Here is a 13,458-nt window from a genome sequence, read left to right as displayed (position 1 = left end):
AAATGTTTGCTCGGATGTGGGTCCTCCGCAGGGTGATGAGACGAATGAAAAACAGGGATGAATGGATCAGAATCTGACAATTCTGTAAACCTTGTCAGCTTAATTTTAAATCACTCCGAGGTTTTCCCAAGAAGGAAAAACATTTACAAACAGTTAATAAGCAAAAACTCATTTGGCTGCTTTCTGTCTAGCTTGTAAATGTTTGTCTGGGTCCACAGACATCCTGCTCCTCAGCAGCCTCCTCCAACCCATCCCAGGGTTTCTGGGTCATTCCTGAACCACCGGCAATGAAGAGTCAACTTCCATTTGTTCATGGCTTTTCTGTGGAGTGTAACTCCAAAGTGTGAAAATTCACCTATTTATATTTTTTTTAAATATTCAAAGGAAAATGCGGCTTGAGAAGATGAAATACCTGAACTAGCCAAACATTATTTAAACACCTGACCTCACAAAGCTCCACCCATTTACCCACAGCTCCGCCCCACATCGTGCCCCTCCCCCAAGCTTCGCCATTCAACTTAATCACTTTTCATAATGATATTAAATTCCCTTCGTCATGAAATGATTAAACGTTTCTTGTTGTCATTGTGGGCTAGAATTTCCTCATCTTTATTCTTCAGACTCTTAAGTGGGATTAATAATGAAATAATTCTTGATTACGTTGATGATCATAATCATCAACTCTAGTATTGACTTCAGTGTTGATCCTAAATAAATTAGAAATAATACCAAATCTCTCAATGCTTTTGTTTCTCAGTCCTTCACATCTGATTTTTGGTTTGTGAATATTAATACATTTTAATCACGTTCTTCTGAAGCCCATTCTTCATCTTTCTGTTGTTTTTTATTGTTTTATTTTATGTTGAAGGAGAAAACACACACAGATACACCCCATCCTCGCTCATCTCGTCTCCCCCGTCTCCTCCGACTCCTCCGTCTCCCCCGTCTCCTCCGACTCCTCCGTCTCCTCCATCTCCTCCATCTCCCCCTCTCTCCTCCGTCTCCCCCGTCTCCTCCGACTCCTCCGACTCCTCCATCTCCCCCGTCTCCTCCATCTCCTCCGTCTCCTCCATCTCCTCTGTCTCCAAATCCAGCAGTGATACATGTCCATTGCCATGGCAATGATCAAAAAGCGTTATGTCATGATTTAGAGTGGAGTTGTGCAGGATTTACTTCTCTCTTTTTTTCCGTTCTCAATCCTTGACACACGCGTCGGAAAGTTTCCCTCCCCCTCGGCGCTCCGGCGGAGAACACGGAGCCTCGGCGGCGTTACGTAACAGTCCCGTCCGCTTACCGAGAGGCGATGACATCATCAGCCGTGGCAGAGATGATGAGCTGGGCAGCGGTTGAAAACATTAGGAGGAACGAAAATCCTAACCCTCCAGCTCCTACAGATTCATTTTTAAGGCTCATGTCTGAATATAAGATCTAAATTTTCCTTTTGTAAGTTTTTCTTTCAGTTTGACTTTGAGAAAATGAAGAAATTTGTGTTGGTTGTTTGCTGTTTATCCCAATCTTTAGGAAACACTAAAGGTTGTCTTCCCTTTCCCGTGACCCTGAACCGCCGTCATGCTCTTCCTCTTTACGTTTCTTGAATAAGTTGAAGCTGTCATTCTCCAGAGAGGCAGGAAGGTTTGATACCGCTGCAGTTTGAACGTGATTGAACATGATCTCTAGTCCAGTTCTTCTTCCTGCCCCGGCACTTGGTCCTTCATGCAACATGAAGCAGGACCGTCATCGCCTGAGGGGAAATCTTCTGGCCTCTTTGTACCTTTGGGAGACTTTGAGCAACCTCAGCAACCTCTGCCAGGTTGTTGAACTCAGCCTCCTCTGTGTGGCAGCCGTCTGATGGGAGAGTTTTGTTCCTCTCCTTTTTGTTGTAGAGACGCTGAATAGGAGTGATCCAACAGAGACGAGGCCATGCTGCATCCTGATTCGCCGCTTGTCCTCTGTGGCTCACAGCGGCTCCGCTAAACGAGGCTGGGTTGATGCTGGCAGCAGGGAATGCGTTCCCCTGTGAACCGATGCCTGATTGCTGATTGATACATTGACGGCAGCTGACTGTGCGTCACGCGGAACGAGGAAGCCGGCCCGATTGAAGAACAGGAAATAATCTCGCTGCTCTTGTTTCAGGGAGTTCTGAGTTGTTTGCTTCAGGCAACAGGAGTCATTATCAGCAGCTGAAGCTTCATCCCAGTGACCCCATTCACAGCTGCACTAATTACTGATTAAAAAACTCTCCAAACGCTCTGATATGTCAACAGAAAGACTCAAGGAATATTATCAGCTGAGCTGCCGCGTTCTGGACGCCTCGTCCATCCCTGCCTTTCTCCTCCCATGAATAATCCACAGACATCATGTATTTCCTCCGGTCTCCAAACATCATCCATAATGCACCATGTCTTGGCCTCGCCTCTGCTTGTTCTACATTGACTAACATCACTGAATGTTCGTCTTGGCAGCTGTGGCTGCAGCGTTGGATCGACCCCCTTTTCATTCTGGGCCCAGCAGCCTTTCTCCTGCCTCCAGGAAACACTCACTCTGTTCTGACCTGCTCATGTTTAAATAAATATTATTTCCTACAAAATCTGTCTAATCTGAGATTGAATGGTTCAGTTAAAGAGCAAAATTCTGCTGCAAAGTGGAGATTGTAGAGAACTGTCAGGTTTAAACCCCTAACATTAGTAAAACACTACCTGGAAAGAAAGACAGAACACATCAGTTAAGTTTTACTCGCGAGGAGAGTGTCCCAGAGACGTACATCAGTTACAATCTCCAACACACTCTGAGTACGTCTTGGCTCTCAACGCCTTTTATTTCCTTAGGTCACCCTGGTTACACAAGGGCACTGTAGCTCTAAAAAGGCGTTGGGTAAACAATTCATCACACAGCTACAGTGCCAGTTCTCAATTCCCAACTAAGTGTTAGATACAAATACAAATACAAATACAAAGACCAGGAGAATACAATGCCCCTGGGATCGATTTGTGTTTCTTTTATCTTTGAAGCGATGATTCTGTCACCTCGGATGGCCAGAGCAACGTCCAGCCTGATAGGAAGTATGGGTCGTTTGCATACAACCCAAAGTCTCAGGAACTGAACTTTATGACCCCAGAGACAACAAACAAACTGTAACCTCAGGAGATGCAAAGACAGTACTTTGATAATGTATATTGTGTGTGCCTCTTCTTCTATGTAACACAATTATCTTGTACCACCAAATTGCTATAATTTCCTTTTGTGTTGTATTTATATTCTTTGTTTTGTATTTAATTTGTATTTTTTTGTATTCTTTAGTGTATGCTTACTGTGTGCCACATTTTTGCCTGTGAGCTGCTGGTAACTATAATTTCCTGAGGGAGTCTTCCCAAGGGATCAATAAAGTCAAGTCTAAGTCTAAGTCTATCTCGTTCCGGACATCAAACAGAATAAGTAGTTAATCTTCACAGTAACAGTTTTACAGCATTCTGACATACATAGTAAGAAAAACAATACATGGGATAACTTACATACAATTATTCCAACAAGAACTCTGTGCTTTGCAAAAGTTTTCATACTTACTGAACATTTTGCACATTTTGTGACATAATAACCACTAACTTCAGTGTATTTCATGTGAGAACAACAAAAAGCAATACAGAGATGTGAAGTAGACAAACGGTACTTTAATTGTCAATAATATACAATAAAACTGGAACTCAGAGTGGAAGAATCAAAAGAATCACTATCTGCAAACACAAAGGAGGAGTTTTCTCAAATCTCCACTTTGGACACCAATCACATAAAGAAGTTTGGTTTGTGTCACTAAAGTTTACACATTGACTGCATTTGTTAATATGTTTGAAGTTATTGAAACTCCTGTTGAACAAACAGTGGAAAAATTAGAAAAACTAGCAATCACAACAATATGGACTGTTTTAAACATCATTAATGTTGAAAACAACAAATTAAAATTTGTCTCACGATGCGATTTTATCATGAGTTTATTATTATTTTATCACGATTTTCTCATGATCTTATCATGGTAAACGGTGCGATAACTGCCCCGCTTCCCTGAAATCAGAGGGAATTTATGTAGCAACACATAAACTGTTGCTCTGACGCGGTGCAGGGAAACCTGTCAGTGTTGATGTGTATGAAAATGTCTTGAATGTTCGGTGGGAATCTGCAGCCCTTCCCCTTCTCTCTGCCGGGACTCTGGGCTTCACGCTTTTTGGAGACATGATGAGCTCTTTGGGAGTTAGCTTCTTCTCCACGTTAGTTAGCTTATTACTGAGTGTTGAGCTGAATTTTGCTTCTTGACTTTGAGCCTAACTCGGTGATGTGTTTGTTTGTTTGCCAGCCTGGTATCTGGGCTGGATGGAGCTCACACCGGCTCCTAGCAGTTAATATTAAACACATCCAGCTGTCACCTTTAGACGACTGTGTGCTCTGCGGCTTTTTACAAGCTGCTCTGGGTTGTTTCAGGCTTGTGAAGTCTTCAGCAGAACATAAAGCCGAGGAGGGCTGCAGAAAGTTGGAAGAGTGTGAGAAGAAGGCAGTGGGAAAGTTGTAAACTATTCTTTCTGTTTCATGTTGGAACTGAAGGTCCATGAAAATGGAGGTGAAATTAAAAAAGCTCTCTACACACAGATTTCTTCTTTCAGTCTCATCAAAGGTTGATTACATTCACCTTATGGGCTTTTAATGTTCCAGAAAGAACCTGGTGTTCCTTCACAGCCTGTAAAACACTGGAATGTTTGCAGTTAGATTATTTTCCAGATCAACGCAAGTAAGAAAGAAGAAAATAAAATGTATGAAAACATCAATCCATCTTTCCTTCCTTCTAGTGCTGCGTCTGTCGCAGATGTTTTGGGTGTTTTAAGTGAGCGACGTGAGTCGGCTCCTCGCTCAGCGCCGAGCACAGCGAGCCACAGCTAACTGGACGGAGAGAGAGAGCGGACATTTTTCTCCATTTTGCTGCTCAGCTCTCACTCTCAGTGGCTCCGCCCTGCCTTGTTTTGATTGGCAGCATGACAGCTTTGTGGCCAATCACATGTGAGGATGTGGGATCAGACCATTATGTGAAAAGAGAGAGGAGGCCAAACCTGGCAGATTTTCATTCATTTGTTTTTGCATTGAATAAAAATAGAAGTTTGACTGAAATATTATTCAAAAATAAAAATGCCTCTTTCCTTTCTTTCTTCCTTCTTTCCTATCATTCTTCTTTCTCTTTCTTCTTCTTTTCTCTATATTTCAATATCAAACCTCAAATTTAGAATCATACAGTCTGAAGAATGATCTGGTTTTCTGATCCAGATTTAACAGGAATAAAAATCTTCACCTGTTCCAAACATTTGTTTTCACTGCCTAATAACTTCATTTATTTTTATTTACTATATAATAAGATCCCTCCTGACTTCTCCCAGGATTTTTCTTGCTCCTTCCTGTATTGTTCTTTTCAGAGGAACATGTTTCTCTCCAGAGTACGCCTGTTCCCTAAAGGCTTGTTTTAGGGAACGTTTTCTGTTCTAACTGCAGGTTTCTATCTCTTCCAGCTCTGCACGAGTTTCCAACCGACTTCTTCACAAACAAGGAGAGAACTGAAGGAGCTGTGGCTCTGCATGTGCTCTGCGTAAGTCCAGTTTCATGAGCATGAGCTTCTCAAAGCTAACATAAAGGCTCAAACAAGCTGTTTTTCTCCTCTATATAGTAAGATTCCTGAATAATTAGTAGATGTGGAGGATTCCTGATGAAATGGGAGAATAAGGCTGTAAGATCATATTTTCTCAGGCATATTTTCACTGAGTCAGTTAATAAGCCTGGAAATATGAAATGCAGGCATTAATTAATGAACTTAGCTGTTTTTGTCACTAAAAGCAAACTTTTAGCAGTTTGTTTTGTTTGGTTGGATATCTAGAAACTGAATGAGACCAGTGGAATCAGAAATGCTATTTTATTTTCCATTCAGTGAAGTTTTGTTCATTAGGAGGAAAGAAATTAAAATTTAAGTGAAGATAACTATAAAATAATTATAAAAAAGGTTTTATATACTGAAAGAAAAGTCTTAACTGCAGCTAAGCATCTCAGCAGCTGGAGGTGTTTTGTAGAATAGATTTTACTTTGAGATTTTATTTTATTTTTTGCTCTAAAAAAATAAAGATCTTGATCTGTTATCAGTTTGAACCTTCATCTTCACTCTGTTGCTTTGTTTGAGTTGACAGGTGGTCTGAATACTCATATTCTGGCTTATGAAAGTTTTTGGTCGGTTCAGGTATTAAGATTAGGAGTCAGCAGAACGTGAAGAGTAAGACTGGTTTATATCTGTACGGCAGAAGTTTCTGTGTTCATGCAGAAAACTTGAGATCCATTTAAAGCTCCTCTTTCCTGTGGAGTTTCCTCAAGGTGTAACTCTTGGCCCTTTCTTTTTGTGTTTTATCTTCTCCTTTTAGGGTTGATGGGTTTTAAACTTCACTTGGATCCTTTTTAATGATAAGGTCCTTTTTTACTGGCAGTGTGTTTTTCCAGTTTGCAAACCATGTTGGCAGCTCTGCTTGCTCCTACTGAGTCACTTTATTACTGTTAATCACACAGTAGCCGTGCAAATCCTCTGCCTGTTAAACTCGAGATCCCTAAAATAAAAAACAATCCTGCTCTCTGACCAATCAGAAGCAGGCTGTGTGTTTGGTGGGTTTCTCTCCACCTGCAGCTCCTCGTCTCCAGTGAAAACCAAACAGCACCTGGAATGCTTGCATCCCTGCTAATTTAGTGGATGAAGATGGAAACAAGCAGGCATTTAAAGCCATGGAAAATAACATAAATGTGAACAGATGCCACATCGCTGTGCAGCTCATGTGGCCTGAATAACGCAGCATTTGCTGCAGCATCTGCTCTTTATTCAGGGATTTTGACTCAAACACTGGATTGAATCCAGATGCTTCCATTTTTCTAAAGCTGCTATTAAGAGATTTTAATAAAGACGTTTATCCATTTGTTTCTAGAGTTTGAAAAAAGAACAGATCATCTCTGAAATGCAATGTTCTCCCTTCTTCGCGGCTGAAATTCAGAGCATTAAAGTTGCCTTCAGCTGTTTTCACTCATAACACAGTGTGCAGCCATTCATCGTGGTATGACTAGTGTCCGAGTTTCTGCCATCTGATCCGAAACGTGAAAGGAAACTGCTGAGGATTTTCAGGAAAAACTAAATGCTGATAAACTGGAAACTTTTGGGGAAGTTAATCATTTCTCCAGAAGCTCCACCTTTAAACTCGACTGACATTTTCAGATAGAGCAACTGAATGCCCTCTGAAGACAATTTGGATGAGTCCACATTAGGCGTCAAAGACAAGAACCAACTGTCAGGCATGGTGGTGGTGGCGTCATCCTGAGGGCTTGGTTAAGTCTAGCGAAACTGATACATTGCTGGAAGTGGATGGAATTAGGGTAGAAATTCATAATCGGATTAATCATTATTAATCGGTTATTCAAATAATCATAAAGTAATTCTCTAATTGATTAATCAGTAACTTCAGTATAAACTCTAAAAAGGCCAATTTGCTGAAACAACAACATTCTCATAATTAAGCTGAGTTTGCTCAAAAAAACAAACATTTTGCATTTAAAATGAAATTTTATATTCTACTGAAAACTCCTCAAGATGCAGTTTTAGCTTCGAATTGTGTAAAAGAAAAATCTCCTATCGAGCGCCTTTTGCTTTCCAATTATTAAATTGGCTAATTGAAAAACTGATCATCCCACCTGAAGTCGAGCAGAAAGGCCTGAGCTTTCCACATGATGATGTCAGAAGCATTTTTTAGCTGCAGATGCTTTGCTACAAATGATCAAGTGTTTGCTAATGACATGTTTATTATTTAAGAAATAAATTGAATCATTCTATTTGCATATGCATGATGTAAGAGCCAATTTTGTATCTGATTGATCATCGTAATAATCAATTAACCTGAACTTCACTGAAAATATGTAAATTATGCTTAAAAACAGGAAACTAAACACTTTAAATGAGCTTCTGTGTGAACATCTGATGGCAACAACAAAACGTTTGGTCAAGTAGAAACTTTTTAAAGGGACATTTGACCAAATATTAGAGGAAAAACCACAAAGATTGAAATAAATCTTCAAAAGCTCCACATTAAGATCAGATGCAGCGTCTCTGGTCATGAAGTCTTTGATCACATGCTGGTGTTAAAGTGCTGCTTCTTGCTCAGGATGAAGCTGAACGTCCTTTTCCCTTGATGCTGCAACACTCCTTTTCCACATGCTTGACTCTCACACACCTCACACCTCACTCAGGTGCTGAGAGGTTCAGCTGTGTTTTCAGACCTGATGACTCTTCATTTCTCACCAAAGTGACTCACAGCTTGAGACAGTTAGCGACCCGCCCTCACTTTGCAGCCGTCCTGTAAACAGCCTGTGAAAGATTCTCACTGCCATGTGTGTAAAAACTAGAGATTCTTTGGTTGTTCACATTTCCTGTCACTCTAAAGCATGGATGGATGGATGGATGGATGGATGGATGGATGGATGGATGGATGGATGGGATGGATGGATGGATGGATGGATGGATGAATGATGGATGGATGGATGGATGGATGATGGATGGATGGATGGATGGATGGATGGATGGATGGATGGATGGGATGGATGGATGGATGGATATAAATAAAGTAATTTCCTTATATGGGCGTCTTGGAGCTCTTGCTGTTTTTGCTTCCTGACAGTTTTTTGGGGATTCACGATCATGTCTGTCTGTAGCTCCCCCTGCTGGGCTCTCAGTGCCCAGCAGGGCATTAAACTCAGCAGAGTTCCTCATTTAAACTGCGTGGGATCATAGTTATGTTGCTCATTTGTAGTTATGTTGCTCATTTGTAGTTATGTTGCTTGTTTGTAGTTATGTTGCTTGTTTGTAGTTATGTTGCTTGTTTGTAGTTATGTTGCTTGTTTGTAGTTATGTTGCTTGTTTGTAGTTATGTTGCTTGTTTGTAGTTATGTTGCTCGTTCAGTTTTATTGATCCATGAACGATGAACTTCTCTAAACTGGCATGAAATCAGATCAGTCTCACTGAGACAGCAACAAGAAGAATCTAGATGTTTTTCTCCACTGAAACATTCAGTGTCTTCTTCTAAAATGCAGAGCAAAGATTTCTGAATATGATAATTTCATTATAATTATAATTCTTTATAAAGCATCAGCTGATTCAGAGGCTTCCTCAGACAGACTTATGGAGCTCGTCTCACCCAGCTTCACGTGGATGAATCACTTCTCACATGCTTCTCACGCTTCGCTTCTTCCTGTAATATTTATCTCTCCTCGCAGACCGTCTACATGTTCTGCGCTCTGGCGCTGGTCTGCGATGACTACTTCGTCCCTTCCCTGGAGAAGATCTGTGAGGTATGAAGCAGCAACACTTGTCACACAGCGCCAATATGTGGAAGAAAGTTTGTCAACTTGTTAAAAAAACTGAGAAACTCAGAAATCTAAAGGAATTTAGATTATAAATCTAAATTTGAAATGTAGAATTTAGATTTAAGGTAATCTTTGAGAAATCATTTTCCAGGTTTTTTACAGATTCCTAGAAATTAGTAAAACCTCAACTGAAGCCCTGAAAAAAATAAATACATTTGAAAGACCTTCATAACTTTATTGACAGACGGACCAGATGGACATATTTTTGAACCGCTGGGTCTCTTCGAAGATTAAAAACATCTCCAGTGAGACCAGTGATATTTCCCACAGCAAATATCACATTTCTAATAGAAGAGGTTAGAAACAGAATAGAAATTTCTGATTGCAGAATTTTTTTTTATTTTTTTTGCAACAGCAGCAAAGTGACTGTAAAGAAATCAAAGCCAGTAGATTCACACAGAGATATGCAAACAAAAAAACAGAATAAAGAATAAAACTGGTCTACAGTAAGAGCAAAAACTTTGCATTTATTACAGATAATGTGCCAAACCTATAATCCCCTTCAAGAGACTGTCATAGATAAACAGAATGTCTTCAGTCAGTCTTCTTCAAATTCACTGGAACACAGACTGCTACAGGAGATCCTTTCTGCCCACAGACATCATCATCTGCGATAAATATTGGATAACTTGAGTTATGGCATTGTTTCATTTCCCTTTGGGATTGATAAAGTATTTTTGAAAAGAATGTGAAAAGAATTATAGAAACAATGTTCAACATGTGCAAGTTTGTTCAGGTATTTAAACAAACCTGCAGACTACTTTCAGCAATAAAACTGCAGAAATGTAAAGATATGGGCAGAAATATTATGTAAATGAGTGAAAACCGTCCAAATAAATCTGTAAAGTCGACCATGTGTTTGAATTCTTATTGAGCTTTTGGAGCATTGATGGATCTGGGAGAAAGATCGACAGTGAAGCTCCTTTGTGCATCCTGGATGCAGCAGTCAGATATCACATGGTGCACGCTGTGTTCAGGTTAATATTATTTTAAAGAACTGGATGTGGAACGAAGAGGGTTAGCTGGGATCAGGAGAGTTTGGACTGGGTCGCTGCAGTCATGAGAGCCAGTTTGATCACAGCAGTCCTAACGTTTCACCACCTGGTTTTCTCCGGTGTCAGACTCATAAAACCTGCTGCACGTTGCTGCAGGACTGAGCTCCAGAGAAATTTGATCAGAAGAGTTGAAGTTGCAGCTGTTTTTCCTAAACGCTGCCTTTTGTCCTGCTTTCTCAGCGCCTGCATCTGAGCGAGGATGTGGCCGGAGCGACCTTCATGGCAGCTGGCAGCTCGGCTCCAGAGCTCTTCACCTCTATAATCGGTAACATCAGGGAGGTCCAGACTCCACGGACCGCCAAACACTCTGGAGCGTTTTCTGGCTCCACATTAACCTCGTCTTACGTAACGAGATTCACTGATGGCGTCTGATGTGTCTTAGAAATACAGAGAGCTGAGAGTCACCGACCTCATGTTCAAAGAGACGAGCTCTTATGTTGTTTTTTATGTTTATGGAGGATAGTTCTGGGAAATCTTTTGTCCCACTCATCACTTCCAGCTTCATTCATTAAAGGATTGTCTGGACTTTGTGTCCCTAAAATAGGGGAGCCTAATTCACAATGTCCTCGTCAAGTTAATAGCATCTTTTCATGCTCACACTTTTCATCACATTTAAACGATTAAATATTGTATACAACATCCTTGATTAACAGAACAACACTTAAAACTATTAAATCTTTCACTGAGTGATACAATCTCAAAGAAAAATGCAGTTAAATGCACACACACACGCGCACACACACACACCCACACACACACACACACACACACACGCACACACACACACACACACACACACACACACACACACACACACACACACACACACCTAAGCAGAATTTAGAGAGACCAATTAACCTAACAATCATGTTTTTGGCCTGTGGGAAGAAGCCGGAGTACCCAGAAACAACTCAACATGCACAGGGAGAACATACAAACTCCATGCAGAAAGACTTCAGGTCGGGAATCGAACCCAAGACCTTTTGCCCCACTCTGCAGCCCAAAAATGATTTTCTAGGCTAAACAAAGTCAACATATTTTGGGTTCTTTTACGAGACGTGTTTTTTCTGAATGGGGAAATGTGCTTCTCCTTGAATCTTGCTGGAGTCGTTTATGTTTCTGCCTCCCCAGGCGTGTTCATCACCAAAGGAGACGTCGGCGTCGGCACCATCGTGGGCTCCGCCGTCTTCAACATCCTCTGCATCATCGGCGTGTGTGGTTTCTTCGCTGGCCAGGTAGGACCTCACAGCTGACCTGGTGGTGTCAGATCAGAGAAATTAAGAAAGATTCAGTCAAAGGAAGTGTATTTATATTGCTTATATAGCCTTTGGAGGATTGTAAATGTGACCTTTTGAAGAGCTATAGCTTGAAATTAAAGGCGGCCGCAGCAGTACAGTTGAAGCAAGAAACACTGCCACCTACAGGTGATTTGGTTTGACTTTAGTGAAATAAAAGAATAAACAAAGTTATGTACAAAGTAAATTTCTAATAGAAGCAGAGCAAACAAAAGAACATGAGAAAAGTATTTGATTTGTTCAAACTCAATGTTTTTGATGAGTTCTGTGGAAAATTATGCATCTGTGCGAAAACATGCAGGATTCTGTGAAAAACTGGAGCGACTGATTTGATGAGATTCCTCTTTGCTGCTGTGTTTCAGCACAACTCTGATCATTTTAATACAGACACACCGTGAAGCTGCTTGCTTTTGATCATCTCAGGCACCACAAAATGAGGATCATGTTAATATTTTTAAGTCCTGATGTATAAACATGCGATATTCTAGGAGATTTTATCATTTTTAGCACGATACCTTCCTTGCATAGAAGTTTGGCCGGCAGCTTCGCTCTGATGCCATCTGACGCGCCACTGATACGGAAATGAGTTGAGCTCAAGGATAAGCTCTCTGCTCTTAAAAGTATATCTGAACTGCAAGCAGCGGCGCAGCTGATTGCATATTATGTAATTGTGCTGAGATAATGACCATCTAATGGAGCTGGGATGGTTCAGTTCAGACTCAGGATCTCCCCCTGCTGTCCCCTCTCCTCGCCTCCTTTCAGTTTTTCTGCAGACTCTTCTGTGCAATAAAATGCAACGGAAGCACACTGAAGCTTTATTATTATTATTGTTCTTCCTCGACCTGTGATTTCCCAGCTGGGAGTGGAAGGTTCAAAATGTGACGGTTTTCCCCTTCTCTGATTCACTAAGCGCCGTGTGGAAGATTTATCCTCTTCATTGTTTGGTCCTGTGTCCTATTGGGCTGCAAAAGGTCAACAAACTCACCGTTATGCCGATGATTCAGAGCGGGAGGCTTTTACAGTGGTGGTGCTTTCGGAGGTCAACGTAAATCTCCAAAGTGTCATCAGGCGCAGGAACAGAGAAAGCAAATGCAAGAACCAACAGAAAGGAGTAAATTCAGTTGGGTGAAAATCATCAGTCAGGATGAAGACTGGAACGCTGGAGACAAACTGGCACAAGAAAACTGCGCAGACAGAGAAAGACAAGCAGCTTTTCGTTACTGATATGCACAAAACTTTGTCAATATTCCACTAATGTTGAAAAAACACAATTTTTCAATTGTGGTGTTTCCATTAAATAAGAAGCACAATTAAAATCATAAATACATTTGTTGCAGAGCCATCCTCCTCCTCTTACTATTAGAGATGCAGCCAAAACACCTCATTCACACGCAGAAATGTTTTATTGAAAAACATGGCTTTTTTCAGAATTGGCGAGTTTCCTCTGAGCCAATTTATTTTTGTGATTCCAATTTTGACAATTATGTAGTGCATGGAAGCACAGCCAGTGAGACACAGCTGGGTAATTTAGGATGATTACAGGAGAGAAGTTTGAGGAACCATTTATAAAGTTACTGTAAAAGGAACAGCAATAATTTGGGTCATTTAATCTTTCATCAGAGAATATAACTCGTTGTTCATTTTT

General features: G+C 40.8%; 1 pseudogene; it reads left to right on the top strand.

Moving 5' to 3' along the window:
- The window catches only part of LOC129351126 (sodium/potassium/calcium exchanger 3-like), a 35,242-nt pseudogene that overhangs the window by 14,855 nt on the left and 6,929 nt on the right, over window positions 1-13,458 (top strand).

This window comes from Poeciliopsis prolifica, unplaced genomic scaffold (genome assembly GCF_027474105.1).
Source record: "Poeciliopsis prolifica strain line A6 unplaced genomic scaffold, Auburn_PproV2 SCAFFOLD064, whole genome shotgun sequence".
Taxonomy (NCBI): domain Eukaryota; kingdom Metazoa; phylum Chordata; class Actinopteri; order Cyprinodontiformes; family Poeciliidae; genus Poeciliopsis; species Poeciliopsis prolifica.
Note: the sequence above shows the minus strand (reverse complement) of the source record. Positions and strands in the feature narration are given on the sequence as shown.